The sequence below is a fragment of the Paramisgurnus dabryanus genome, chromosome 22 (assembly GCF_030506205.2).
Source record: "Paramisgurnus dabryanus chromosome 22, PD_genome_1.1, whole genome shotgun sequence".
NCBI classification, from domain to species: domain Eukaryota; kingdom Metazoa; phylum Chordata; class Actinopteri; order Cypriniformes; family Cobitidae; genus Paramisgurnus; species Paramisgurnus dabryanus.
In genome coordinates, this window is record NC_133358.1 from 25,918,790 (window position 1) to 25,944,648 (window position 25,859).

Below are 25,859 nucleotides of genomic sequence, written 5' to 3' on the forward strand. Positions count from 1 at the left end.
GGTAGCCATCTTGAGTGTTACAGTCAATTTTGTCCCTTCCAACTATTTTTTTTTTTTAAAGTAAGTTCCTTGAGGGCTCAAACAATGATTGAAAATTGTTGCGGAGGATAAGAAAATTGGTCTCGGACACATTTATATTTTTTATTATTGTCTCTACATTTACCAATGATCACAAAATACCACATGTTTCTTTACTGTAAATGTTTATAGTACAACATGAACTGAAGCTTTTTATTTGTCAGATTTTTAATAATAAATATTTCCATGTCAAAGAACCCAAATCCAGTCATGGACACGTTGCGGTAATGAAAATGTTCCCCTTAAATGTGGAATAACAACAAAATTGGTTTGTATGATGTCTTTGAAATCATGTGCAAAATAGTACGTGAAGAGATGTTTGTTACTGTATGCTTATTTTGATACTCTTACTTTTATTATCAAAATGTTTCATAACACCTCATGAGTCTAATTTTGCGAGAATCACCCTATTTTTCCTGATAAAACGATGATGACAGTTTGATAAGTGTTTGAAAATGTTTGCTTGATGCTGCGCAGGCATTTTGCAGACTGCACTTCCGGATGCCGCACGTGGTCTTGGTTTACAATCACAGGGTCACTCACCCAAGTAGACTTGGACGAGTGGAGTAAGAAAAATGAGCGACACTGGCTCGATTTCCCTTTAAACGTGAAGCGAATTTTTTTTTGCAAAAAAAGAAAAACAAACAAATGCGAATTAGCTGTGTTTCCATCAAGTTGTTTGAGTGAATGACGGTGGCATTGGTACCTTAAGTTAGTAACCAGCCGTAAAGCAAAACAAGGCACGCTTGGAAAATGGAGACAGGACTGCTTGTAGTCACGATGGGGCAAGTTATTCGTTTATTAGCAGTGCAGCTTGAATTGGCATACTCTGCACAGAAAAAGGAACGCAGCATTTTTGATGCAGGCACTAGCAGCAAGGGCATTAAGACAATGTCTTGATATTGATTTTACTAGTAATATTCTAATTTGTATTCTATCTCAATTGATCACTTGTTTGGAAAGTATTTGTCATAAAAGGTAGTGTAAAATGTATGTAAAATTTGACTGGAATAAAGATGCATAATTTACTGTGATAATTATCGATATCGACTGATAAGGGGAAAACAAATTTGCGATACTTCTTTGGCCATATTGCCCAGCCCTACTCTCAGCACGTATTATGTTCTCAGCACGCTTCAACATCATAATATGGTATTATGATGCACAAAGATAAACTTTAATTAACTCTTTCACCGCCAGCGTTTTAAAAAAAAGTTGCCAGCCAGCGCCAGCGTTTTACATGATTTTCACCAAAGTTTAATGCCTTCCAGAAAATGTTCTTCTTTAAATATATAAGCATACAATATACCAAATGAAAGAACAGACCCTTTGCTTTCAAACAAAAAAAAAAACGTTTCATCCTACCTTCAGTGGTTCTTTTGCAATCAGCTTTTGAATATGGGTAGGTTTCTGCAAAAACACAACATTTTGAGCAAAAAGCAGAGATAATTCCATTTTTGTGACAGACTTTTCATAGAGATCCCATTCAGAGCGATCTTTAAAAAGTTGCGGAAGCGTTGTTGCGGAAAGACGGAAAATCTCGTCATTGGCGGGGAAGCGTTTTCTCTTAATTGACGAGATCTCATCAATGGCGGGGAAAGAGTTAATAATATTGTCGACTACAGGGGGACTACCAGCTAAATCGAATGTACAAAAATTTTAATATATGACTTTATGCTGCCACTCCTTTTGTTTTTCTGGAAATTAAAAAAGAAATAATTTTAAATAAACAAATTGACGTTTTCTAGCAAAATTTTGCAAAGAGGAACTTTTAAAGCTGTTTTCCGTTTTTATAAGTAATAGCATCTCCATAATGAATATATTTATTATGCAAATGTTGTTAAATGCAGTTTAATCTTTTTCAATAGCTGTTATTTTTTGAACGCCTAATAGTTGAAATTGTTTTGCACTGAGTGCGTTTCTTAATTAATAAAGGCTTTTCTGTGGTCCGTCCTCCAATTGGGTATCAAATGGTAATTGTATTTGTAGATTTCTAATCTTTCTATCTCCCTTTAACAAACGCTGGGTTTCTGAGGCAGGCATTGTAATAAGTCCCGTTTGCAAACACCAGCGTAGTTTAAAAGATGGAAGCCTCAGGCTGATTATGGTCTCTGAATTCAGTTTTTCCTCCGAACGACTTTGTTATTAGCTCCTGGTTTACCTGAAGGCTTGGCCTCAAAGAACATATTAGCCTTTCTTCACCACACTATATGGAAATGTATAAGTAATGTTGTCCGTAACATGCAATAAAACCAGAAGAGGTGGGTTTTATTGTTTTGGCCTGTATCTCACGCTGTGCTTTAACTACATTTTATTAGGTGTGAAATTAAAATATTAATAGGCTGATGTTTGGCTTTGCAAAGAGCGGGACGTTTGTAGAGACGCGCGCGTCGAGCACTGCGGGAGCGAGGCGGGTAACCGTACGTCTATGGGCCCTTTTAACATCTCATACCTCTGTATGAAATAGACTTTCATCTAGCCTACTGTGAAAGTATTAAAAGACGAAGCTTCGTGTGTTGTCACATTGCCTGCGGGACACTAATTGAGGTTGGTCGCCGATGTTGTTGGGAAAGGTTGGTAAAAAGAAAGAAAAATATCTCACACAATGAAAATATATTTTTTGAATTTATTGTGTTGTCCTTGACAATTATGTGTATTTCATTTTTCATGTCTAATAAATCAAATCAATACTTTTTTTAAATTAAAAGAGAGCTAAGGAATATATACATCATATGCCAACACGTTACGGTTAAACTCATATCGATGTTAAATAGTATATTGACATACTTTAGTTTTTTTATATGACTGTGGGTAATCTTCCAACATTAAATCAATACGCCATGAGAGGCTGTGGCTTATTAATAGCAATATGACAAATGGGTTTATATACTGTATGTTTTATACTTGTTTATTGTAACTTCTTATGCATATCTGAACATTTCACCGTTTTTAAGCTTTTCTTGAATTTGGTATCAGTTTAACATGGTACAAAGCCAGTGTGGTAAAAATGAGACAGTGGTAATTATGTATTGGTTGAGCTCTTGCCTGCAGGAGCACTTGGTCTCTGGGGCTGAGTGGGTCACTGTTGTAATGGAGAGGTGCGAGCCTGTGTGTTTGTTGTTAGGACGAGAGGGGAGGGGTCGATAATGGCGTTGCAGATCTGGAGAGGGGCGAGGACTGACACTCAGGTTTCATTAAAGGCAGGTGACCTCAGGTGGACCTCAGCCACTCTGTCAGACTGAACTACACCTGTGATCTACAGGATTGAAAAAAATACAAACAAAAATGGCATATTTAAATTATTGCTCTTCTTTCTTTTCTCTTGCATTGGAATGTTTTGTTGCATGTGTTGCATGCAATGTTTATTTTCATCAGAGATGTGCTGGTTGCTAGGGGGTTGTTGGTGGTTGCCTGAGCGTCGCTGTGTCCTTTTTTAGGGTGTTGTTGGTGGTTGCCGGAGCGTCGCTTTGTCCTTTTTTAGGGTGTTGTGTGTGGTTGACTGGGTGTCGCTGTGCTGTTTTAGGGTGTTGTGTGTGGTTGCCTGGGTGTGGCTGTGTCTTTTTTAGGGTGTTGTGTGTGGTTGTCTGCGTGTTGCTGTGCTGTTTCTTGGGTGTTGTGTGAGTGGTTGCCTGGGTGTTGCTGTTTATAGGGTGTTGTGGCTAGATGCCTGGGCATTGCTGTTTGGTTGTAAGGGTGTTATGGCTGGTTGCCTGTGGGTTGCTGAGTGGTTGTTAGGGTGTTGGGGGTGGATGCTTGGGTGTTGCTGTGCTGTTTCTAGGGTGTTGTGGGTGGTTGCCTGGGCATTGCTGTTTGGTTGTTAGGGTGTTGTGGCTGGATGCCTGGACATTGCTGTTTGGTTGTTAGGGTGTTGTGTGTGGTTGCCTGGGTGTGGCTGTGTCCTTTTTTAGGGTGTTTTGTGTGGTTGCCTGATTGTTGCTGTGCTGTTTCTTGGGTGTTGTGTGTGGTTGCCTGGGTGTTGCTGTGCTGTTTCTAGGGTGTTGTGGATGGATACCTGGACATTGCGGTTTGGTTGTTAGGGTGTTGTGGCTGGTTTCCTGGGAATTCCTGTGCTGTTTCTAAGGTGTTGTGTGTGGTTGCCTGGGTGTTGATGATTCTAGGGTGTTGTGTGTGTGATTGCCTGAGTGTTGCTGTTTATAGGGTGTTGTGGCTAGATTCCTGGACATTACTGTTTGGTTGTTAGGGTGTTGTGGCTGTTTGCCTGTGGGTTGCTGAGTGGTTGTTAGGGTGTTGTGTGTGGTTGCATGGGTGTTGCTGTGCTGTTTCTTGGGTGTTGTGTGAGTGGTTGCCTGGGTGTTGCTGTGCTGTTTCTTGGGGGTTGTGTGTGGTTGCCTGGGTGTTGCTGTTTATAGGGTGTTGTGGCTAGATGCCTGGGCATTGCTGTTTGGTTGTAAGGGTGTTATGGCTGGTTGCCTGTGGGTTGCTGAGTGGTTGTTAGGGTGTTGGGGGTGGATGCTTGGGTGTTGCTGTGCTGTTTCTAGGGTGTTGTGGGTGGTTGCCTGGGCATTGCTGTTTGGTTGTTAGGGTGTTGTGGCTGGATGCCTGGACATTGCTGTTTGGTTGTTAGGGTGTTGTGTGTGGTTGCCTGGGTGTGGCTGTGTCCTTTTTTAGGGTGTTTTGTGTGGTTGCCTGAGTGTTGCTGTGCTGTTTCTTGGGTGTTGTGTGTGGTTGCCTGGGTGTTGCTGTGCTGTTTCTAGGGTGTTGTGGATGATTACCTGGACATTGCGGTTTGGTTGTTAGGGTGTTGTGGCTGGTTTCCTGGGAATTCCTGTGCTGTTTCTAAGGTGTTGTGTGTGGTTGCCTGGGTGTTGATGATTCTAGGGTGTTGTGTGTGTGATTGCCTGGGTGTTGCTGTTTATAGGGTGTTGTGGCTAGATTCCTGGACATTACTGTTTGGTTGTTAGGGTGTTGTGGCTGGTTGCCTGTGGGTTGCTGAGTGGTTGTTAGGGTGTTGTGTGTGGTTGCATGGGTGTTGCTGTGCTGTTTCTTGGGTGTTGTGTGAGTGGTTGCCTGGGTGTTGCTGTGCTGTTTCTTGGGGGTTGTGTGTGGTTGCCTGGGTGTTGCTGTTTATAGGGTGTTGTGGCTAGATGCCTGGGCATTGCTGTTTGGTTGTAAGGGTGTTATGGCTGGTTGCCTGTGGGTTGCTGAGTGGTTGTTAGGGTGTTGGGGGTGGATGCTTGGGTGTTGCTGTGCTGTTTCTAGGGTGTTGTGGGTGGTTGCCTGGGCATTGCTGTTTGGTTGTTAGGGTGTTGTGGCTGGATGCCTGGACATTGCTGTTTGGTTGTTAGGGTGTTGTGTGTGGTTGCCTGGGTGTGGCTGTGTCCTTTTTTAGGGTGTTTTGTGTGGTTGCCTGAGTGTTGCTGTGCTGTTTCTTGGGTGTTGTGTGTGGTTGCCTGGGTGTTGCTGTGCTGTTTCTAGGGTGTTGTGGATGGATACCTGGACATTGCGGTTTGGTTGTTAGGGTGTTGTGGCTGGTTTCCTGGGAATTCCTGTGCTGTTTCTAAGGTGTTGTGTGTGGTTGCCTGGGTGTTGATGATTCTAGGGTGTTGTCGTGTGTGTGTGGTTGCCTGGGTGTTGCTGTTTATAGGGTGTTGTGGCTAGCTTCCTGGACATTGCTGTTTGGTGTTTAGGGTGTTGAGGCTGGTTGCCTGTGGGTTGCTGAGTGGTTGTTAGGTTGTTGGGGGTGGATGCTTGTGTGTTGCTGTGCTGTTTGTATTAGGGATGGGCATAATTAATCGACGATCGATAATTGATTGTTAAGAATTTCGTCGATCACGTTAATTTGTTATCAATTAATTGAATGCATTTTTTTTATCTAACTCCTGTTTCACAAATACTCCTTATGCAGTGCGTTTGCGTATGTGTGCGGCGAATCCATCAAGCACCCGTTGCAGTGCGCTGCTGACCGCTTATTCTGCATATAAAACGTTCATGTCACACTTTTCCGCATAAACAATAGAACAAAGCATCATTTTTTTTTTCACAAAACAATATATTTTAGATATTATTTGACAGACTAGTAAATGTGTATTAAGGATGTTTAAAATCTCTATCCTGGTGGTCAGGATCTGAATGGATCGAATCAGCAGTTTTGCAATGCTTTATTTATCTCCACATATATCATAAATAAAAATAAGCAGAGTAACTTTGCAAGTCTACCCTGCCACATTATATATTTCCTACTATGTATGTATATGATTTCCAAATAATAAACGAGAGTATTCAACGACAAAAAGCGTCTCATATGGAAATAAATCCTCACAATGTTATTATTTCTCAAAACTTTATGACAAAAATAAGCAACTGTATTCATACAGTTATTCAAAGACGCACACATTATTCCGCATATATTTGAATATTATACAAAAGTATTCATATAACGGCATGTTTCATATGGCAAATAAATATCCTCACATTAACATAACAGCATAATGAAATGAATAAACAGACAATGAAACAGGATTGAAATATAAATTGTATTATTATTACCGGAAAAAAGCAATATTGCTAAAATAATCTCTGAGGTAAATGCGTCAAAAACGCTGTTACACGCACAATAAGTCTAAATGAGCAATTAAAGTGAAAAAAGCATTATTAGGCCATGTCTCAAAACTTTATATGACAAAATATATTTAAAAGAAATGTATACTTACAGTTATTCAAAGATGCACACATTATTCCATATTACTCCCGTTTATGAGCATGTTTGTCTCTGGCCTCGCTCTGTTATGTAATAGATTGACAGGTGCGCTTCTCCGTCTTTAAAACATATATAATTTTGTAATTACTACCTTAGGAAAATTAGCCATGATTTTATCATTGTGAAAATGTTTTATTTTTTTTTGCAGATTAAAACGATTTGTATTTCTGCAATTTTACTACAAATACCATGGTTATGGTATATTGTGGAGTTGGAGACCATAGTAAATTTGTGTCTACTGTTGTTTTACAACAAATAAAAACTAAAAGACTATGTTAGTATAATTAAACAATGGTGAATGGAATGGGGTTCACAAAACGCACGCTGTTTCACACATACTCTGTATGCGGAATAAGCCAAGTTAGCGCTGAGGTACCTGTGCATCCCGGTCAGTCTCCTCGGAGCGGGTGTTTTCGGCGGCGGCCGGACTGACGGTCACCATGGGTTGCGGTCGCGTCTGACCCCAAAAATTGCTCTTATTTCTCAAAAAAAAAAATCAGTAGACTGGTGCAGAAGTTTTATGCGAGTTACTTAAGTTAGTTATTTTTCACGAGGCTTTAAGTAGCCTAATTTGTTATAGCCTAATGTTAGGAAGGCTAATATCTTGCACTTTCTTCTGGCTTGAATCATTTTGAGTTACATTTTGACAAAACCTTTCAGATCTAAGTATTATGTTTTTTGTTTAATTTAATGTTAAACATGAATCTGTTTTTTTATGTATTTTGGAAATAATGAGGTCTCTGTTTAAGAACGCTGGCTTGCAGCTGCAGGTTCCGCTGCTTTAGAGCACCGCACATGCACGCACATATATGTTTGAAACATAGTTTAAATGTCTGCCACAAGTTGATCTTGTAATAAAGGTCTCATCGAGGAAAAACACGCTGTATATTTGTATTCATTGCATTTTTTAAGTATAAAAGTTAAATAACACATTTTATTATAAAAATATTAATGATTAATCGATAGTCGATCGTTAATTCTCCCGACGATCGACAAAGAAAACTTAATCGAATGCCCATCCCTAGTTTGTATGGTGTTGGCGGTGGATGCTTGGGCATTGCTGTTTGGTTTTTAGGGTGTTGTGGCTGGTTTCCTGAGCATTCCTGTGCTGTTTCTAGGGTGTTGTGTGTGGTTGCCTGGGTGTTGCTGTGCTGTTTCTAGGGTGTTGTGTGTGGTTGCCTGGGTGTTGCTGTGTTGTTTATAGGGTGTTGTGGCTAGATGCACGGACATTGCTGTTTGGTTGTTAGTGTGTTGTGGCTGGTTGCTGTGGGTTTCTGGCTGGTTGTTAGGGTGCTGGGGATGTATGCTTGCGTGTTGCTGTGATGTTTCTAGGGTGTTGTGGGTGGTTGCCTGGGCATTGCTAAGTAGTAGTTAGAGGGTTGTAGGTGGTTGCCTAGGTATTTTGTGTCATTTCTAGGGTGTCATGGGTGGTTGCCTGGGCATTGCTATTTAATTGCTAGGGTGTTGTGATCATAGATATGTATATAAAGGCTAGATGGCTCAAGGCGGAGTCAGCTGTGTCGTCACTTGGCGGCCATCTTAGGTCAGTGCTGCCATAGTGCTGCTCCCTGCTGCTGTGGACGGAAGGTGAGTGACATACGCCAACTAAAATGCTCGTAACTTGCTGAATTCTTGACGGATTTACAAACGGTTTGGTTTTTTACAAACGTTATTAACGTGGCTATAATTATGGATGCTTTAACATGTTTCATGAATTTTTTATTTATTTTTAGTATACGTATTCAGTGTCATAGGTACATCTTTGACGTTTATAACAAACCAATCCGTTTGAAAATCGGTAAAAAATTGAGCAAGTTATGGTCATTTAAAAGTACCTGCATCATTAAAACTCAATGCTACGAGTGAGCGAGCGCCCTGTCCTAAGATGGCCGCCAAAATGCGGACGTTCCACTCAATTGGCCATCAGCGCGGACGAGCCATCTAGCCTTTATATACATATCTATGGTTGTGATTGGGTGTCGGGCCATTGCTGAATGGTTGTTATGGTTTTGTGGGTGGTTGCCCAGGCATTGCTTTGTTGTTTCTAGGGTGTTGCGGATTGTTGCCTGTGCCTTGATGTTTGGTTGTTAGGGTGTTTTAGGTGGTTGCCTGTGTGTTGCTGTGTCATTTCCGTGGTGTTGTGGGTGGTTGTCTGAGTGTTGCTGTTTGGTTGCCTGGGTGTTGCGTTTGTCAGGGTAGAGAGCACAGAGTTCTAGAGAAAACTTGATAAACCTGACCCTAAGTCTAAGGTAACAACATACCTTAGCAAACACAACCTCTTTGAAATTCTTTAAATCTTTTCATGATGTTAAGGACAAGAGTGAGTTGAAATAATCTGAATGGAAGCGTGCATGTGTGTGTGTTTTTCAGAAGCATTACATATTTGAAAAGTAAATGAGTTTCAAGGTCAGCTCTCTAGTGTGAAAAGATGCTGTGGCGCTCTCGTTGAGGAATGACAGACATCTGGAAACGTTCTTGATTCTTTAAAGACAGCCTGTTGGCAGTCTTTATGAGTCGTCCTCAGAACTCCCTTAATTGTTCAGCTGTGAAACTTTGAGCACAACGATTTCCCAAAGCGTTGAAAATGTCCTTGCCGAGATTCACATTCGTTCAAGTACAAGAATGTGTGTGGGAGTTGTTAGACACACACACACACAAATTCAACTACAAGTTGAAGCCTCAGTGTATCACAATCTATGCATAATATTAAACTACATTAACCTGCCTTGTACTCTCTCTTTCTCCATTAGAATATTTTGGCCTTGAACCGACGGGTGCAGACGTACACCGGGCTTTACTCGGAGAAGAAACCAGAGATAAAGCGCTGGAAGAGGAACCCGGAGAAAGGCTGCGAGGTGTGTCTCCGTTCTAACCCTCAACCTTCATCTTTTGACCTGCACCTCAATAGGTTTTTCTCCAACCAAACAGCAGTAGAAAAGATGGACTTGATGTTTCCAGATTTAGCAGGGCTGTTTCCTGGCTCTGGCCCCATCTGTTTGGTTTTCTTCGGTAGCTGCTTTTTAACCTTTCGTTTGGCCTTGTTAAGAAATCAACAGCTGTGTTCTGGGCCACAAGCATGAAAACTCACGTTGGATTTGCCCACACACATATGCTCTCAAACCCACACTCAGAAAGCTTATATAGGAACATGAAAATGTTCAGTGGGTCTAGAAGTCTATGGAAAATACTTGTGTTTTGTGTATTTCCCATTTTAATTTTGGTACTGTACTGTAACCCTTTACAACAAGGTTGAATTTATTAACATTAGTTTATGCATTAGCTAACATTAATTGATAATCAAAATAATTTATTCATCTTATTTTGTGTTAGCTAACACATTTACTAATGTTAATAAATACAACTCTATTGTAAAGTAGTTCCAAGTTTTCAGTTAAAGTATTAGCTTTGTGTGCATAGGTTTGCATTGGCAGTGCAAACGTTGTTGGTTGATTCCCCCGATTTACACATACTGATGAAAAAAACATTGTAAGACTCTTTGGATAAATGTGTCCAAATGATTTATTGATGCATAATAATTAATTGCGATTAATCTATAGCAAAGTAAACGTTTTTGTTTACATCATATATGTGTGTGAACTGTGTATTATAACTTTGTATAAATAAATGCACACACATACATGTATATATTTAAGAAATGTTTACATGTTATGTCTCTATTATATATAAATATAAATTCTTAATATATACATATTTATTTTTCTTAATATTATACATGCATGTGTGCATATTTATATATACATAACTATTATACATAGTTCACACACATACAGTATGATGTAAACAATTTTTTTTTATTCTGCTATAGATTAATCGCGATTAATCGTTATGCATCCCTATATTGACCCTGGACCACAAAACCAGTCATAAGGGATTGTCTTTGATGATATTGAGATTTATACATCATCTGAAAGTATGAATAGCTAATAAATAAATGAATTAATAGCAAAAATAAAGTTTTTATATATTTTCGTTAAAAAATTTACAAAATATTCTCCTGATCATGATCTACATAATATGCTAATAAATTTTGGCTTAAAAGGAAAATCGCTAAGTTTGACCCATGCAATGTATTGTTGGCTATTGCTATAAATATACTTGTGCAACTTATGACTGGTTTTATGGTCCAGGGTTACAATTAATATCAATCTAACAGTTTAAAGGTGCAGTGTGTAAATTTTTGTGGCATCTAGTGGTAAGGTTGCACATTGCAACCAACAGCTTAGTCCACTGCTCACCCCTCGCTTTTGAAACGCACAGAGAAGCTACGCCAAACATTTCATCGTCGGAGACAACTTAGTAAAAAAGTTTGTCCGTTAAGGGCTTCTGTAGAAACATGGCGGCACAAAATGGCGACTTCCATGTAAGGGGACCCTCTGCGTATGTAGATAAAAACATCTCATTCTAAGGTAATAAAAACATAACGGTTTATAATGAAAGGTCTTTATACACCCCTGATCATATAGTTTTGTATATTATTTAGCTTTTTTTGTGAAGAGATTCTTCTTCACACTGCACCTTTAAGTATAAAAGTTTAATGATCCTGGTGTTTGTAGTTTTTGATATTATGCACTCCACCGGCATGGACCTGATTATCCATGTTATCCCAGTGTTTTTAAGAGCCTTCCAGACATTTGCATCACCTTCAGTGACCTTTTGAATGTGGTCAATGTCATTAATCCGCTTGCATTTAATTAGTTACCTAGAAATAACGCTGGTTAAAAATAGGCCCAACCAATCTCTTGTCTTTTGGCTTCCTATGGTTGTGTGTCATCATAAGATGAGGAGTTACACGCGCACTCTCGCAAACACTCGAACGTAATTATCTTACGATTCCAGGCACATGCCATCAAAGTCTCAGGAATATCTCCCCGGACCAGCGTGCGACGCAGCGGTTTGTATTTTTTGGCAGGTGGCTGCTATGCCTCGTCTGTCCTTTAAAGGCAACCGAGCCTTTCGGTTGTTTGATGTAGAGACATGACAAGATGGAGGTGTTTTGTAGCTGAGATTATCTACTCCCTGCTGGCAGCACTGTTGCTAAGTACAGCTGCCTAATTTATCATTCTAATCAATGGGGATGGATCGCAGGTCTGATGTAATTCATAAAGTCTCTGTGCTATAGATTGAACATATGGCATGTGATTTTATTGTATCAAGAGTATACGTAGTATCTGTTACCCTGCTACGCTTGTGCAAATATTGTTGTCGTGCAAGAGCGCAGCATCCTTTACTCAGAATATTGATGTAAACATCAAGGGATGAAATGCAAGGGAGTTTGCGTTGTCCTTTAATGTGGATTTTGCAGCAAATTCTGATATACATAATGCTTCAGTGTGCTTTTCGCCCCATGAAACGAGAGCCGCTTTCTTGTATTTCCTCTTGCGATGCATTTCTTACTGTCAATTTACCAATAAATGTCAGAGGTCCGCGGGAATGCTGAGTCTGTGAAGTGGCTCGTGATATTCCGTATGGATCGTCTGATGCAGACTTATCTCCTTCGTAAAGAAAAAGCAATGAACGCTTTAGTGTACCCTAAAATATCTTTTGTAGGGCCTGGAAGTGGCATCATAATTGTCCTACGGAGTTATTCGGATGCCAGAGGGGCTGTAAACTTTTTTTTACAGGGTATCCGCGATAGCTGGATGTCTATAGTTTCCAAATGAGCTCTCGGAAACATTCGGCGCAATGTTATCTCGCTCCGTCAGGGCTCAGGTGCCTGCACATTTTCTGTCCCCCCCTTAGGGCACCGGCGCACATTGTGGGTGAGGTGATTTCGCTACACTTCCCTGCAGGCGACGGCTCGTACAGAATCCGGTTCGAGTTGAAGCTATTAGCTGACCGGGGCCGTACCAATATTTGTCTTTCTGCTTCAATAGCACAGGTTGAGGTTGGAGATAATCTACCAAACAAAAACAAGTCAGAGTTTTGCAGAGATAGCCGTCGAGACACACTTGAAGTGCCCTTGTTTTTGCAGATAAGGCTGCTGTTTACTGATGGTTTTCGTTTAATAATCTGTCTGTACAGTCTAATCCAATTTAATGAGTCTCCAGATTGCATTATGATCCCCTGGTTCTGTGAAGGGCAGGTATATATGCTAGAAGCAAAAGCTAATGTTTTTACATTGAGTTTTAGAAAGGACGAGATGGGTGTGGAAATAAGAAAGGAGAGTAAAACAGGCCTTCTCAAAAAAGCTGTTGCTGTAAATTGCTGTAAATTTAACAGAATTAATTTTGTCATGATTTGATGTCAGGTGTGAATGGGACGCATTGACAAAATTCTGGCTAATTAGCTCTGACATTTGTCAGCAGTACTGGTTTAAAGCCCGGGATACACTGCATGATTATTGGCTGTCCCAGACGAAAGATTGCCATCGTGAAACAATCGTCGCGATTTCTGTGATCGTGGCTCTTCATCGGTGGTCCTATGTCGTACAATGAGAGAGGTTCAAAGACGGCCTCTCTCCCAGTCTTGCGTCCAAAGATAGCCTACGATAGTTTTCTGACAGTGTCAGAAATTCAGCATGATCAACGCACAGTGTGTTTGCTGCTACGACCTGCACGCCTGTTTTTGTTTACCACGAGCGCATGCTGGTGACGTTGCGCAACGTGTGACGCCGCCGAAGCTTCCGTGTCATCATCGTACAGTCTACATGCCTCTCATACCCGAGTTTAAACGAGCCTTGTCGCACAGTGTGATAAGGTAATGATCTTATAGGAGGGAAAAAATCGTGCAGTGTATTCCGGGCTTAAGGAGTTATAATATTGGAGGAAAGGTTACATATTAACTCATTCCCCACCAGTCATTTTTTAAAAAGTTGCCCGCCAGCATTTTTTGTGATTTTCACAAAAGTTTACAAAATGACATCCAGGAAAATTTTCTTCTATATATCTATGTATACAAATATACAATATATACAAATATATTAAATCAAAGAACAGACCCTCTGATTCAAACAAACAAAACAGCAGTGTTCGTTTTGGCAGCCCTTTTAGTTTTAGTTTTAGTCTTAGTCTTTTGGACGAAAATGCTTTTAGTTTTAGTCACATTTTAGTCACTTATAAAATTGTTAGTTTTAGTCAAGTTTTAGTCGACGAAAACACAAAAAAGGTTTTAGTGAAGCTTTAGTCGATGAAAACGCAAAAAAGTTTTAGTCAAGTTTAAGTCAGTTTTAGTAAAATAAATATTTTTTAACAAATTAATTTAGGTTAAAAGTGTGGTGTATTTAATACCATTAAAATGTGCATTAAGGTTGTCCCTGAGGTCTTGCCGTTGTTTTAGTCGGTGTGCCTTCTGCGCATGTCATAACAAAAAAGTTGAGCCTGATATACCCTCATGTTGAGTTTGTGTGTTACGCTGAGACCTCACTTATAAAGTTGAGAAACGCGTGCCTTGCCTTATTTAAATACACCACAAAAAGTATTGGAAATGGGGGGTTATGTTTGACAAGTAGATACATGTAAAACCTTAAACTTACCATGAAATGTGTCACAAGCTGAATGTCGAGTAAAATTGAATGTATATGATATGTTAACAGCGTTAGTTACCTTTAAAAAATATTAGCGTGATGAGCCTTCAGGTGCCGCTTAAGGTTGGTGGTATTCTTCCCACCTAGTTTGTGGCTACATTTACCGTCGTCTGCCAATATGAATTCCGTTTTTCTGTCTGATGGATTATACTGAAAGTATGTCCATAAATAATCTTGTCGTTTCCATTTATTGGTGTCACCGCTACGGTCCTTCGAACTCGCCGCAGGTGTGTTGTTGTTTGAAATCTGATGCGTGTGCGCGGCATGGCGGCAGCCGGGTGGTGCCAAAACAAGGATAGGAAGCGGTAGCATTGCTGATACTTTTTAGCTAAAAACAGACAGATTTCACGCAAAATATGCAGAAATGACATGCATTGTGAACTTCAGACTTCGTTCCGTCTTGTCTCGTCAACGAAAACTCGAAAGCGTCTTGTCATGTTTTCGTCACCTTAGAGACATTTTTAGCTAGTCATCGTCGCGTTAGCGTCATAAAAAATAGGTGTGTCAACGAAATCATTTCGTTATCGTCATCGTTGACGAAAACAACATTGCAAAACAGGAAATAAGTTTTCATCCTATCTTCACTCTTTTTATAACTTCTTAAATATGGGTAGGTTTTTAAAAAAAATACCCAATTTTGAGCAAAAAGCTGAAATAATTGAATTTTTGTAAAGGGAATTTGTTATAGATCAGATTCAGAATGGTTATGAAAACATGCACAGAGTTTAAAATGTATTGAATTAGTTTTTGCTTCAGTTTTTTATAAATTGAGTAAGAGCGCCATCTAGTGGATGATAACGGGATTACAGATTACCGTAAAACCGTGCACTGAACACTCTCTTCGCCGCATAATGAGAAGACACGCCTCTTTTTGCTAATTGGCCACACGTTTGTTTTGTTATTGGGCCCAACTCAGTTTTCCAAAGCATATTTGCACCATGCCTTTAATTGACGAGATAACTCGTCAATGGCGGGAAAGAGTTGTAGCTGTAAATTAAATTTTATAAAAGTACCCCGCCAAAAATGAACCAGTTTACCGGCATATTTTACTGATGTAGGCATCCTGAGAAATCGCATCTCTGACAGTCTTGGACTTCATAAATGACTCTCTAAACAGCCTGAAAACTAAACAGCCAGTCGACACTTTCATATTGTAAATTGTTTTTTTTATTGAGGAGACGGCATGCAGTTGAAGTTGCCAAAATGGCTCCAATCGTTAATAGCACCTTCAATGCTAACGCTAACAAAGCATGTTGAAGCATGTTCAGGCTAGTGAATAGTGGCAGCTGGTGACTTCTGGCTAATTTTGTGAATGTGAGCGTCTCTTTTATCATAAACCCTTTTGACCCGTGTGCAGCAGGGATGTGTTTGGACGTGATGCATGATACACATAGGTTCACATGATGCGCCAAACACATATTTTGACATGACGATCCACACACATGACACTACAAACACATATTTTGAATTCGCACCCCTTGGCAGAGAAGTCGCCAGCTGTCTCTGGTCTTTATATTGCATGAAAAATGCCATTATGTATATCAGTCTGTGCATTGCTCTAGCAACGCCATGGGTTCGAACCCCGGGAACAAACATACTGATACAAATTTACTGTATAGCCTACCTTTGTAGTACAACTTTGTTTGGATAAAAGCATATACCAAATGCATAAATGTATAATGGTATACTTTAATGCTGGTAATCTCAAAAATCATACAGAAACTTGTAGATTATATGCACAGGCCGACTGTATGACTCCATCTATGTGTGACCCTGTTTTGTATTTTTCTCTGTTCTCTGTCATTGACTTGGGCTTTTATATTTGAGACTGCTTCTAGTTTATTAGGCATCAGAGCTAATTGCTTTAATGAGACATGATGAAAGAGAAAAGGATGGAGAGGAAAAATCTTAATTTGAATCCTTTCTGGAATTCGTTAAATAATTCAAATTGGCTTTCATAATTCCTGTTCAGAGCCGGGTCAGCGCGAAGGTCCGCGGAAGGAGTGTAAACTGAATATCTTAAATAGATTTTCTTTCATAGCACAATCATCTTGCGTCTTCCTCGAATTTGGTCTCGACCCCACACTCATTAGATGAATAAATTATGGGCAAATTATCACAATTGGGCACTAAGCGTTTTTTTCTAAGTGATATTAGGGTTCTTTGAAGCTTTTAAACTTAGTAATTATGTTTTTACTACGGTAAAAAAATAATTTCTTGAGACATTCTTGGTAGGTCTCTCTAGTCTATTAAGATTTCGGTCTTTATATTTTATACAAATCATTTTAGTCACGATTACGATTAGTTCATTATGTTTAGTTAAAAACGTCTGTCTAAAACTGTCTAAATGTCTGCTATGATGCAAACAATGGCTCTTATTGTCTTTTTACCCATTAAATCTTAACCCTGATGTGGTAGAGCAGAGATTTAATTCATCCCTACATATATATACATTAAGATATCTAAATCTAGTAATACAAAACATTGAAACATTTGGAGAATTTCAATATTAAAGCACTGATTATTTTAAATGTATGCAACCTACATGCAAGTATGCCAAGGGCAAGCTGTTTTAAAGGAAAACACCACCGTTTTTCAATATTTTACTATGTTCTTACCTCAACTTAGATTAATAAATACATACCTATCTTTTTTCAATGCGTGCACTTAATCTTTGTTCAGCGCGTTGTGAATGTGTTAGCATTTAGCCTAGCCCCATTCATTCCTTAGGATCCAAACAGGGTTGAATTTAAAAGCCACCAAACACTTCCATGTTTTCCCTATTTAAAGACTGTTACATGAGTAGTTACAATGGCACAAAATAAAACTTTTGTTTGGAGCCATAGGAATGAATTGGGCTAGGCTAAATGCTAACACATTCAAGAAGCGCTGTACAAAGATTTAAAGTGCTCGCATTGAAATAAATAGGTATGTATTAATCAAATCTTCTCATGTCATTATATTTGAAAACATTATTACTGTAAAACAACATTACTGTACTTTACAAGTACAGTATGTTGTTCCAAGCAACTTGGAGATGTTGGCACATTTCTTATAGATTTAGGCTCTCATCTTATTTTCCTGTAATCTCAGATTGACTCTAAAAGTGGTCTACTCTATGATCTTGATTTCATTGGATGCTGGCCTACAGGATGCTCGATATGCAAAAGCATTACTTTATCATGGGCTTTAGTCTTAAGCAGTGTGCAAGCGCTCATCACTAATAACATGGTACAATTACACGCCCCGGATCAACGCGACTATCGATTGTTGCTGTCTGAGCAGATATGGAGGCCCACCTCCCTACTCGCAACTACGTTTTGAGTGACAAAAGGGTAAAGTGATCAGTGACTTGTATTAGGTGGAACATACACAAACACCCCCCTCAATGCCACCCCAATTCCCTTCTCACAGGATTTAGCCTCCAATACAGGAATTACAGCACCACATTCTGCGTCTAATCCATTCAGGCAAAGGGGATGAGATTACAATGTTAATAGAAACCCGCAATAAGTCCTTTTTTGCTTTCCATGCTTCTTAATGTATAAAGGGAAACACAAAGGGCTTTTTATGCCCGCTCAGCTGGCTGCGTGCGGTACGAGGAGCGCTGGAATCATCTGAAAGGTTTTTAACTCGAAACGGGACACTTTCTGTCACGCTTTTCATTAATGAGATTTTGCGTACAGCTGGCCTTCCTCTCCATGTCTTTAGGGTCTGAGGGGACGTAAGCCGCAGTCGTTTATCTCGACGTTTCTTCTTGAGAATTAATATTGATAGGAATCCCCAAAACCAAATCAGAGGCTTGACACGAAGCGTGTCATAACACTATACATAATGAGTCTTATTAATCACACTTACGCTAAATGAACATTTATAAATCTCTTGAGGAACATTCATCTTCTTGTTGCGACTGTCCTAACTGTTCATTCATGACATTGTCAGCATTTCTTCATCTACTGTACGGGGACTTTTATGTCCTGGAGGTTAAATTATAACTTATTTTTGTATATTTTCTTAAATATTAGTATCACATGTAATAAATAGAAATAATTTTCTTGTGATGTATGTTCACTATTGGACATTGTACACATTATCACTAGTTGATTTAGTTTGTACATCAATGAAGTGTTTAAAGATGCAATCTGTAACTTTGTGGTATTATATAAATATAAGAAGTTATTGGGTTATTTGTACATATCTTTACAAACGTAAAGATATGTACAAAAAGTGACCTGCATTTTTATGCTTCAATTCAGTTAAATTTATATAGCGCTTTTCTCAATTGGTAATTGTTTCAAAGCAGCTTTACATTAATAGAAGCAGGGGAAAACACAAAAAAATCGACAGACAACATAAGTATTGCAAATACAGCGACTATGAATAAACTTTACAAGCGGGCGTATTAATAATGTAACGTATAGAAGAAGGTGCTAACTTAAGCCAATGTCAGCTGACTCCCCGGGGTTGAAAAACTCCCTAGGAGAAAAACCTCCCGACTTTTTAAGCATAGGAGGCATCGGCTGTGCATCACGTTGAGGGATGGCCAGTAGATAAGTGGTGTGTTGACCTCCACGGCAGCCGGAGCTGGGTCTGTTTGTCTCAATGTCCTCGGGTTCGAAGACGAGACAGGGAGAGAGAAACAAAATCCTATTTGTGTTGGGGCTGTTCGCATGTAATGCAAGTGTCACACAGTGTTTTGTTTTAATATATGCTCGGTTCCAGACAGGCTAGCTATTGCGGCATAAGTATATTACCCAGACGAGTTATGTGAATGCTTTGTTCCGTACAGGCTAACTGTTGCGAGATAAGTATATTTACTAGACAAATTATGTGTAATGCTTTGTTAAAGAGAAAAGTCTAAAGTTTAAAGTGATCGACTGTGTCTGATTCTTGTTTCAAACAAAGATGGCGACAGAGAGGCAAAAGTTATGAATTGCAGCTTTTAAGTGAGTATTTTTTTTCTAAAAGTATGCTGGGTCAAAAGTAGGGATGGTTAAAGATGGTAGGGCTGTCACGATTATGAAATTTGGCTGGTGGTTAATTGTCTAATAAATTGTGACGATTATGATGATTAATTGCCCGTTTTAGGGCTTTGATGATTATTACGATTAATTGCCTGTTTTAGGGCTTTGACGATTATGACGATTAATTGCCTGTTTTATTGCTTTGACATTTAATTCACATTCATTTTTTTTCCCTATAAATTTCACACATTTTTGTGTTTATTTAAATTAATTGTTTTGCAAGGTTAACATGGCAGTTAATATTAATATTTATTATATTTAAAAGTAATTATTTTATTATATTTTATTCCAAATTGTTCAAGCGGCAAACCACGCGTGGTAGACGCGATTTTGACGCCTGAAACGCGGTAGGTGTAAACTCAGCATTACACTGTAGGTTAAGGAGCACCATCAGATACAGTCTCATTTATACAGCCGGTGCAGCTCCCCCTTGTGTTATTTAGAGAGCTATGCAATATTGCGGTGAACTGAAATCATCGCGATGAGGTCAAACAACCGTGATGAGACGATTATTTAATCTTGTGACAGCCCTACACTCACGTCACAGAGATATTTCACACACAGGCAGCTCAACCATCAGTTCTAAGCAGCGAGTACTTTAAATTGATTGTCATATTTCGATATCTGCTATTTTAGTCCCACATCATTGTCAAAAGAGCTGAAGTTTGATTTTCGCAGGGTAAAGCGTATATGTGTGTGCGAGCGCCTTTATTGAGTTATTCAAATGGCAGACTTCGGTGGCTCGCTGAGTGAACGTTCCATGAATGCGGTGCCCACGCACGTTATTTCCCAAATATCTCTGCTTCCAGATGCAATATTTCCTTGTCACCCACAAGCTCAGACAGTGCAATAATTATCAATTTCCATACCATTGTGTTTTTATTGTTTGAGCAACATAAAATAAAACATTTGTTAATGCCACTCAGTTAGATGAGAACAGCGTAGCAGGACGAGGGAGGGAAATTTAATTAAAAAATCTCTGACTTGCACTTTGTCTGTAATCATGTAAATTGAATGTCAGTCAGAATGGGCGAGCACACTCTGTTATTAGATCTAAACTCCAACCGAACGTGCCCTCCGTGTGCCCTGCCGTACACAGAGTTTCCCACAGTCGCAACGAAAGCCGTGCGAACCGTGTTGACTCTGATGTCATAGCTGCAAAAGTAAGCTCCAGTTTATTAATCATTTTAATAATTTTGATAACAGTTAGCTCACCTAACTTTCACTCAATTGAACTGCTGTGGACCTATAGGCCTGTTTTAACACAATGGGGTGGTTTCCCAGACAGGGATTAGCTTAAAACAGGACTAGACTTTAGTTTAATTAGGAAATATAAATAGTTTTAAAAAACATGCCTTACTTAAAACATTACTTGTGTGCATTTTGGGGCAAAACAAAGGGCACTGATGTATTTTAAGATAGGTCAGTGCAAGTTGTTTTCAGTTTGGACAGCTCTTATATTTATTTTAGTCTAGGACTAGTCTAATCCCTGTCTCAGGAAACTGCCCCCAAGCAAACAAGCAGATACTAAGGGGGCTCTCAGACTGGCGAAGTTCAAAACAGTTCTCGTGAAAAATTTGTAATGTGAAAGCGGGCATGCGGAGCCCGAAACAAACCTGGGACCACCAGAAGGAGGTGGTCTGAGCTCATTTAAAATGCAACTGTGGCGTGGTTTGGGACTCGGTTGCGCACTCGTCCAGGAAGCAAAATAACCTGAACATGTGTTTTAGGCAATGATGTCAATCATTAGTTTCCACAATGCACGAATACGACAACTGATGAATTAAACATTCCAAAGAACATATGCACAGCTGTCGCTCTGCTATGCATGATAACACCAACATATTTAAAAACTAAAAATATAGCTTTTTCGTTGTGTTTTACATCCTTTTTGTACAGGCACAATGGTGATGATTGTGAAACTAGACCAGGGTTGCCAGGTTTTTACATAAAAACCTGCACTGTAAAAAATTAGCTGTAATTATGCAGCTGGTTGCCAGTAACTTACTGTAGAAGATGAAGACTGAAAATTTTTAAACAAACTGTTGCCAGTAAATAGCATAAATGTAAAATCTACAGTAAGTTACTAGCAACCAGCTGCCAGTAATACTGTATTTTCTACAGAATTTTTTTACAGTGTGCCCAATTGCTTATCAAAATTAGTCCTAAACTAGCCCAATCGTGTTTCAACGGCTAAAACTTGCATTCCCAGGTCTAAAAACACATTATTGCGTTATTTTTTCAACCCGCGGACTTGAAAAACAGTCTGCGTATCAAAGTAGCCCAACTCTATAAAAGTAGCCCAATTCTTGTAAACCCTAAACCAGACCAATGCTACCGGCGAGCCAAGAACATTCGCACTATTGCTTGGATCTCCCAAATGAGCCCAGTGTAAAGTATTGTTTATACTCGACGCGTCCGCATGAGAGCATTGTTGCGCGCGCGGCAAACCTGACTTCAACGTGTAGTGGATGGAGGTTTCCCGTGGACGATTGCACGGCTTTTTTTGCTCCGCATGTGAAAATGATTGACCTCGAGGCGATTCTGTCCGGGCAGCCAAACCTGTGATGTATCTCTTTAATCAATACATGCAAAGCAATGCGTATACTATTTATTTGAAACTTAAAGTATGGAAACTTTGTCATTTAAAACACAAATTCTTTTACATATGATTCAGAATTATTGTCTTATATTTGTATTGATTGTACCACTGGACAAGGAATTAAATACAAACCTTTCTGTATTGTTTGTTTAGTAAAAATGTTAATTAACTGATTATGTTTAATTAAGACATATTTAAGAGATTGTTGTTTTATTCATGTTCTCATATTTATATATCAAGCGCTGATGTTACAAGCACCAGGGTTGTTTCAGTGAATGATGACTTCTTTTCTTTATTTTGTGTTGATTTGGACTCGATTGCTCGATGGTTGGACTCAACAGGACTCGACGCCTCCTGTTGGTTCAAAGAATAGTGCAACAGCTAGTGCATCAACTATAAACGCCTGATCCATTTGTTGAGAAGCACGCGTGATCAGCAGGGGCTCGTGGTGTGAAGCAAAGCCAGAGTATAACTCCCCTTTAAAAACGCCTTAAATGCCATTTAAATGCTTAAATGAGAGGCAAAACTTTAAGGTTAAATTTTATTATTATTCAGAAGAAACCTAAAGTCCAGAACACTATTTTTTTTTACAGTTTTTCACTCGCAGGGAGTTTGTGATTGATGTGAGCTGTCAGATTCTGAGTGGGAACCACCTGTCACCTGAATAGATAAAAAATTGTTCACAGTCAAGTTTACTGTTGTAATCTCATTACACATTACCGTAAGTTAAGTTTTCACAGCAGGCCATCCCACATAGCTTGAGTTTAGAGCGAGTTGCCAAAATTACAACAGAAACTCAGGAATTATGGGTAATTCAGACCACACTGCTAATACGATTTTCTGCTGACCATCATAAGTTGTTTATATGTTACAGAATGCTTTTTCGTTATTGAAAGTGACATCCATTACCTGTGTTTTTATTGCACCCGTACGATTGTACAAATCATTGCAGTAAACATAATCTCTTTTCATATATCTTTCAAACGAATTGCAGGGTGAACAGCATATGTTTATGATAGCCCATATGTGATATGTGATAAGTCGCACAGGTATAATTGTAGCAATAGCCAACAACACATATTATAGTTTTTGACAAAAATCATTGGAATATTAAGTTGAGATCACGTTTCAGAAAAAATTAATTAATCACTTTAAGATTATTTTCTTATTTTCGTTTTTCTAAATGTACTATTTATAGATATGCGTTTAAAGAGCACCTATTTCATTGCTAAAAAACATTATTTTGTGTATTTGGTATAATGCAATGTGTTTGCTTGGTTTATGGTTAATAAAACACATTATTTTCCACATACCGTACATTACTGTAGCTCCAGATTTCACTCACTTCCTGAAAGCACGGATTAGTGTCCCTGATTGGCCAGCTAATCTGTACGTTGTGATTGGTCTGAATACCTCTGACGTCAGCTGGAAATGTGACGCTCCTTACCATGTTTGAAAGATTTGCGTCTACATCACCAATCCCAGGAAGTTAAACTGTTGCCTACAATCCGTGTGTTTGTTGCAGTCCAAGAAAAGAGATTTACATTGGAGTCGATAACTCACATCATCGTTTACTTTGGGATGTGTACCTTTTGCATATCGTTAACACGTATACACTTACACATCAATGGAAAGGTAAAAATGTGAATCAGACAATACGTGCTCTTTAAGTAAAATTATTATTTTTGTATTATTCTGTCAACTACCGTCAACATTTCTGCAAAATTCCTATAATAAAAATGCTGTTGGATGACTTAATTGTCACTTCTGAGGTTTTCTTTTGTTGAAATATAACAGACATTGGACTGAAATGGCAACAATACATGTTGAAGTGATGATTAAAGGCTGGAATGGTCTCTTCATTTTATCTGCGGCTGTATAACAAAAAGTATTTTTGCGAGTCGATAGTTGCTAAGGACTTAATTTGGACAACTTTAAAGGCAATTTTCTCAGTATTTTTTTGCACCCTTAGATTCCATAATTTCAAAAAGTTGACCCTTAATGACTGGAATTGTGGTCCAGTGTCACATATCTGGATTGCTTAAAAAGTAATCTGTCTCTGATTTTCATGTCTGTACCAACAGGCTTCATTCAAACCCCACACTTTCCTTAAGAGGTCAGGGGCTGGGGTGTCTGATTACCATAAGAACCGAACACTTGGACACTTTGTTCAGGCTCAGGAGTCTGTGTCATATCTGATGAATAACACAGTATAATCTGTGTGAAAGCGTGGAGTGCGTTTGTCTCGCTGATGATGTGTTGAGTGGGTTACGTTCAAAGTCTGCGTAACAGTCCTAATCAATGAGATGTATCACCCGCACACAAACATCCAAACAGCACGCTCCATGTCATCTCATTTCTCTCTCTCTCTCTCTTTTTCTCTCTCTCTGTCTCGTTGAGCCGCGTGAAGCCAAAGAACAATTTTGACGACATCAAACACATGACTTTGAGCGGGCGCGGGGCACTTCGGGAAGCTGTGAGGTAAGACCAGGTCACCATGGCAACAGTCACAGATGTGCCGAGGACCAAAGTACTGGTGGTCGGCGGGGATTGGGGGAAGTCATTCTTCATTATTTGGGGAACAAATGAGTTTATCGCCACCATTCGGTCGGCCTCTCAGAGGTATTAATTTGTGCGAGGAGAAGGCATCCCTTGGGGCTGGAGATCAGCTTTATGGCGACCAGGAGCAAACTTCGCTTGGCTAACCTGTCAGTGTTTAATTTGACTCTCTGGAGCACGATATCAGCCCGGCTTGTGAGTTTTTCTTAGCGTTCGTAATTGTCTTCCTCTCTTTAGTTGTCCTTGTTAAGCCAGGCATTACTGTATCTCATACTTAGGGGGTGGTGATTTGAACAAACACCAAACTGTACTGTATTAAACTTTGGCATCTAACTCATCATGCACACTTTAAAAAATGCTGGATTATTTTCAATCCAGCTTTGGGTCAAAATAGATTGAACCTAACCGTTGGGTTAAATTGTAACACTCCGGGGTATACTTTGTCCACATAGTGTACAAAGTAACAAAGGGGATTAAGCACTCCTTTTACAGTTAATATCCTTTAACTCAATAGGATGACAACAGACACAAATAAACTTTAACCAGCCCAAGTGTATTATACAAGACAGTAATATTAACAACAATACCAAAGAAATACTGTCAATGTTTATGTAAGGGGGTGTGCAGACCAAAGTGTTTAAACGTGGCTGAAAACGCCAGCCGGACACCGTCTGTAGGCGCTTGCCAGCTTTATTTAGCTACTTGGATACTTCTTCTTTGTTTGTCAGTTGTTGAACAATGTGCCGTTTGGTTGTTGTGATATTGTCCCGCCCTCCTCCACTGTGATTGGACAGCCAAATAAGAAGTGACATTGATGAGCTTAGCAAAGTATAATATTTTTCAACTGAGCATGAAATAAAAATGCCGGCGCTCAGCGAGGACAAGACAAGACAAGACAAGACACGACTATAACCGCTTTTGTGTGCACGCCATCTAAAGGTACATCCACATTATTAGCGACTTTGTCGCTGTGTGTCGCTAGTTTCTTTCAAAAGAGACGTTTCTATATCTGGTTTTCATAAACAAATGAGTAACGTCCACTCCAGGAACTGACAAGAGACGGATGATGTGAACTCCCCTGCTTCGTTCTCATTTGTAGTCGCTTCCGAATGTCGCTCAAAATTTGCATAAAATTAAACATTTCTCAACTTTGTCACCCGACTGGACACATCCCATGCAGTCGCCAACGGTTACTATCGCTCGTGTAGCTGGAAGTCGCCAAGCTTCCATTGAAATCATTGAGATCTTTTAAAAAGTCTTGTAATGGAGGAAATCACAATGACCTCATTTGTGCTGAAGCATTCTTTAAAAATGTTAGGTTTTTTTAACCCAATG

The 25,859-nt window shown here is 39.3% G+C and overlaps 1 long non-coding RNA gene across 1 annotated transcript in view; it reads left to right on the forward strand.

Annotated features, from left to right (window-relative positions):
* LOC135740292 (uncharacterized) overlaps window positions 1-25,859 on the forward strand; it is a 103,890-nt gene that overhangs the window by 13,591 nt on the left and 64,440 nt on the right. Inside the window, exon 2 of the long non-coding RNA XR_010529172.1 lies at window positions 9,547-9,651. This is a non-coding gene — a long non-coding RNA (uncharacterized lncRNA). The remainder of the gene's footprint in view (window positions 1-9,546; window positions 9,652-25,859) is intronic.